We start from the raw sequence: 6,245 nt of genomic DNA on the forward strand, positions 1-6,245 counted from the left end.
GGATTCCAGTGAGGTTCACAAATGCTTAACTGCAGGCATGCTTACGGAGTCAGAGCTTACCATTAGAGCGGCGGCTTATCCAACACATCATCTCTTTCAAACCATATACCCCTTCTCCAAAATGGAAGATTAGGGTTTACTTAGGAAAAGGTAAAGTTAGCATGATGGATGTGAGTGCGAGGAGCGTACTAAAGCTACTTGCTGATAGGCGTAATGCCCGAAAATCTTACCTGAAAATTCTGCGGATAAAGGCAGGTCTGATAAGAATTTATGAGGCTATGACAGCGCTTAAGCACCCGTTAGCGTATTCTGATGAAAGCGAACAAACCCTCAGAGTGAGGGCAAGACTGAATACTTGCAGTCGTAAAGAAAAATCGTTTAATTCGCTTGGGCAGCTACAACGCTGTTGATGGCTAAGGATCCGAAACTGTGCATGGCTTTTATTTGAGAAACACGCTACCATCGCACCACGGCGGCCGGACGATATGCCACAAAACTTTCGTCCATGAAGCCAGCAGTGTGTACCGAAGGTTTAACGGTAAGCCGAATTAATTTTACGCAGATAAAAGTATAAATGCTTGGCCGGTGGGGACAGGTGCAGGAAAATCAGATTTTCTTGTATTTCTATTCGTTAGTTCCTTACATTGACATTTTTCTTACGGTTTATTTTTCATTGAAGTATCCTAGTTGATCCTTAGAACTTCCATACCATCACGTTAGATTGCCGTAATAATATGTGCTAAGCGTGTGTTGCCCTCGGTAACCCTGCCCAGCGCATTCCACCACCTCCTTCCGAAAGGAACTAATGGTGGCCAGAGCTTCACCTAGTAAATACGTGAATATTATCCCACTATTTAAGTACATATATCAATACAAACTCTCTACGTGACATCAAAATAACAGTTTTTTTCGATCTATAGAGAAGTTGTGAGATGAAGCGACATTGGTCTATTTTCGGGCACATCATAACAACCTACTTGTTGACAGATTTATCTAACAAACAACATCTACCGCAAATACTTGATAAGATAATTAGTTATGTGTCACAATAATTGTTTCTTTGATCATTCAATCTAGCCGCTGTGACCATCCATCCCCTCAATGTGCGAAGTTATTTCGATATTTTAAGATACAGTCCTGCCGTCGGCAAAAGAAAAGCAGAAATCTTCATAGAATTCACAGTGCAGTTTTTTGTGGTTTTGAGAAAATATAAAAATTTGTTCAAATGTCACAAAATCGACGGAAGAAAAACATCAGAAACTCATTAATTTTTGGTTAATGGTTTCGGCTATATTTTTGAAGATTACCTACATTCAATTTTTTTTTTTTTTTGGACCACACATAAGATAATGATGATGATTTATTTGTGAAGGATATTGTGAAAAATATATAAAGGATACACTGATTGATTTTACCTGCGGTCCTGACATAATTTCATTTGCTACAAGAACTAAATATTTGTACGTATTTTATGTCCCGGCAAATATTAATCTCCTTATTCATAAAATGGTTTTATAAAGCTTTTACAGTTGAAAATTGGTACGGAATTGTAATTTTTCAGAGTGAAGGGGTGAATTTATGTATATCTCTACCTTCTCTCTGGAATGAGTATTTTTTATACACAGTTTTTTGCGTAGAATCCGAATCCGATCTCAAAATTGTCCCATCACGTCATGGTCCAAGATTTTGGAGGCTATGTACCCGAAATTGCTGGTTTATGAAGGTTTGAGTTTGTTTTGAAGTTTTGGTGGTTTGTACGTAACTTTTAAAATAGACATATGTATGTATATTTTGAAAGAAACCACTTAATGCAGAGCTTTTTGGCTTTATTCATAGATAAATACTAGAAGAATAAATAGATAAAAAAAATACAAAAAATACAAACATTTTTGTCCATTATTGTTGTAACCTCAAACACACCAAATTAGTAATTTTTTGGGAACACAACCTCAAATGTCATGAAACCTGACATGATGGCAGTAATCTCGAGTCGGATTAGAATTACACGCAGAAAACTGGGTCGGAAATGACTCTCAGCTGCCCAACAATAAAACCTCAGTTTTCATTGAAACATTAGAAAGTATAGGAGCGGCTGGATCGAGGGTGCAAATTTTATATAGAAACTTTTATGTATCAATCTAACGGAAATATGACTTTCTTTATATAGAGAATTTGATAACAGAATCACTTACCATTTGCTGCTTTAGTAAGGCCGCCTTGAAATAGTAATGTCTTTTTTATCGCGATTCAATAGTCGATTCGAAAATAATTTTCGCTTTTTGAGTTATTGAGGGTTTGATACAATTAAGAATCCTCCTACCTCGATTACCCGGTTTAATCTCATTAATCCACTTTATCTTTGTAGTGACCAGATAAATTTGCGTTTATTCAATTCGAATTGTTTTTCTATAAAAGCAAAGATTTTGAGCGACTCGTATATAAAATTTCTGAATACAAAAAACGATTTGAAATACCTACCTCCAAGCACGTAAAACCCCTACGTTAAACAGATCAATTAAGACCTCACCAAGCCAGAATTTTTTCATAATGATATAAGTCCCGGATAAAATTATTCGTTCATGAACTTAACATTTCATAGATAGGGCCGATATTGCGGCAAATATGCACCCTTTAAATGTTATGCGAAATATTTTTGAAAAAAACGCTTAGTTCCCGATCTATTTATTTAAAATTTTGAAGAAATATGTAAGATAGTGCATTATGATGCTTTACATGCGTTTTGCATTCCAGTTACTTAGAAAGTGATGTAAAAGCCATTTAGACGGTTGCAACATATTTATGTAGATTTTTAAAAAATTTGATTGAAATAATGATTCCTCCTCTATAACTTTTCAAACTTTAATTTCTATTGCAAGTAAAGCAAGGGCGTATCCAGGGGGAAGGGGGCCGGCCGTTGCCCCACCCCTCGCGAACTAAGGACACAAAACTGAAAGTTAATCATCAACAACATAAAAGGTTTTTAGTTCCTCACCTTTTTTTAAAATTATGAGCTTAATAATATTTATTTACATAAATTTATTAATAACTACATACACATACATAATACTTACCTATTCTGACTAATAAAGTAACTAAAATGATAAATAACTTTGAATAACAATGAGACTAATAAGGTGCATTAACGCACCAGATACTGCGCATCTCTGAAAATATCGATAAGCATCGATTACACGTGAATAATTAAAACAGCTGCTTTCTAATACTCAGAGAATGAATAATGCAATTTAAAATACATCTCTGTAACTAAATAAAGTATGTGGAAAAATACAACTTTGTTGAACCTGAAACTCACTAGGGGGGACACATTTCTAAAGTAATTACATCTTTTACTGACTATTAAATTAATTTATCTAATTCAACAAAATTTTGAATTACCAAATCCTAGACATGGTAGATATTTTTTAGGGAGCTCTTGATAAATAAATACAAATTTTTACGGACTGCTAGAGCCCACAGCTGGGTCTATAAAGCAGGCTTCGCTTTTACCTAGACGTCATTACTCTTTATACTTATAAATACGCTATATATGAATCTGAAATTAAAAAAAAATTACCCTCCCCCCTTTGTGAAAGGCTGGATACGCCCTTGATGTAAAGAATTTGTTTTTAATTTATGAAAATCGTAATCCCTCCTAAGGTTGTACATATGTATACGAAAGTCAACGACGTGTTTCCGAATTATGTATATTTGAAGCGAATGTTGGAGTATTTTATCATTTCGCGCACGCGATGGAACCCGGTTTTAAAATCTGCATTACACGAGAAATTTTAACAAGCAAAATACAATCTCCGAAAATAAATCTTAGCTTACGACTACTTAATTAAAATGAAAGGAACCTGCAGTTTAGTTTTATGGTTTTGTAATTCTGAGGTTTTGAGTTAAAAAATTTAACCCTTTTTATACAGACCGACGCACAGTGTACGAAATTCGAAATTAGGATGCCAAAAATCATAACTTGAAAACTAACGGATATAAAATTATGAATTTTTACACGTATCATTTTCGTGGTGAAAAGTAGGTTCAGGCAAAAAATTTTATAAATCCGCCCACTGCCACGCCCACTTCCCATAGGAACAACACATTGGAAATGTTTGCATACCTCAATAATGCATGTATATCGGTGCATACAATGAAAAACCAAAATAAACTAAGATATTTTTTTCTTATTAGACAGAATTTTTGCGAAGCAGTTTAATTCTCATCAAATTCAATATTCAATAATGGGTATTTAAACAATTTTAATATATCTGAAGTAATGGCTCCATGCTTCGTCTTGGGAGATTTCCTTAAGTTACAAATGTATGGATCAGACGAAATTAGAAGTACTTTTAGTAAATCGTTGTTTGTTTGGGTTCGATAATTCTTTCGTGTGAACTCCAATCTGTAGCGTTTATTGTCCTTATTTCTCGATGCTTGGTCTTCTTCAGATAATTGGCCAATAGGAAGTGAGTAGAGTGATCAATTACAATCTTGCCATAACAGAGTACTTTATGTACCGTAACTGGCATATAATACCATGGATAAAGTTTTAAATATAGGTCTATAGTTTGAGAAGCATAAAGATCAAACGCCTCTGTATCAATGGAATATCCCGACGCTAAGCATTCTAGTATCACATGAAATTGTTGCAACAGCTCCAAATTTATTCCGGTTATTTCTGCTAAGTTTTCTCAATTTCTAAAAAAACGTCTAGCGGTATTGCCGTCATTTGTGTTACCACATGATTGCTTTGGCATATCTACTAATAACCCCATTTTCGATCTAAATTTCTCCTGAATAATAGTTTTTCTCCGCTGTACCTTGCATTTATTTTCTGATCCCCGAACTTGCCACGATTTCATTTCAAGCCTATAAGCTATATGCAAAAAACATTCCATAAATCTTATCCACGAGTGTAACGGTGACAAGCCAAATTCTAAAAGTTGAGGATCAATGATTTTTTGATAAAATTGAAGTATTGTTCATTTCCGTTGGCTTTGCCCCACACAAATATCATACTTGGGACGAATTATAATTGGAAAGAGCTGTGCATACCTTTCCATCAATCATGCATAAAACTACTTTTGGGTGAACATATATACTAGGGCGTTGGACGTCATCAACCAGCACGTTCACTTTTGTTGGGCGGAATTCTGCTATTTGCTACTTGATATATTTTACCTCCATTTTTATTAAGTCAGTTGTTTCCTTAGCAAACATTATTTTAATAGCACGACAATGTCGAGATGAGTTCGTAGCAGGATTTGGGTACAGTATTAACTTCTCTCCTTTAAAATTATTCACATACATTTGAATCGGAACAATATGCTAAATAAGTTTTCATCACTATTACGCTCGTCTGACCAATTTTGCTTATAAAGGCTCTAATTTGCACCATCGCATCCCCATTTAAATAAAATTTGCAATTCATTGCCAGTACATGAGGGTAGGTTCGCTTCTAAAACATCATTCCATGAAGCACACAACCTTATTATCGTGTGATCTATCAACGACTGTAAATTTATTTCAGCGAACGATCCGTCACTGTTATGTTTTCAGGGTAGCACAACTGTTTTTTGCAGCCCAAACACGCTCATATGTAGGAAATAAATTAGGGCATATATGCTTGGTATATTGCTTAAGCAACCGAGATTTGTTTATGGATAAATCTAAATCCAAAATCATCGCTAACGCCTCATCAGGCGAAAGAGTCTCAATCTTATTGCTCGCTGTTCTTAACTTTTTAATAGCATTTCCCCTTTCTGAAGATGCGAAAGCAAGCTCTTTTACTATTCCTGCTGAGCTTCTCTTCCCGGACGAACGCATTTGCATTTCAGTTGCTAAAAGTAATTGACTACTGTCAATGTTTTCTGTAAGTTTCCTAACTTTTCTTTCTTTAGTTCTTTGACTGCAATCATCGAAGCTTATTGCAGGTCGACCTCTAGGCTGGCTTTCCTTCAAAGCAATATTTGTAAATGAAGAAAAGTCGATTGTAACTGAAAGCCATTTATCATTATCTTGCAAGAAGCGAGGTTTTACTCCATACGCTTTTGCCCATTTTCCTTCAAATTTTGAACATAAACGGGAGGAAAAAAGTTTAAGTCTATCAAAATCTATAGTTGTTGTTGATCCGCTACTAAAACTCATAGTTATAAAGTTACATATTTTCTCGCATCTATCTTGTTTAAGGTTAGATCTATGCGATATTTTAGAGTCGGTCATATTAAATTTTAATTTTCTCACAA

This window comes from Eurosta solidaginis, chromosome 4, assembly GCF_040869045.1.
Source record: "Eurosta solidaginis isolate ZX-2024a chromosome 4, ASM4086904v1, whole genome shotgun sequence".
In the NCBI taxonomy this organism is placed as follows: domain Eukaryota; kingdom Metazoa; phylum Arthropoda; class Insecta; order Diptera; family Tephritidae; genus Eurosta; species Eurosta solidaginis.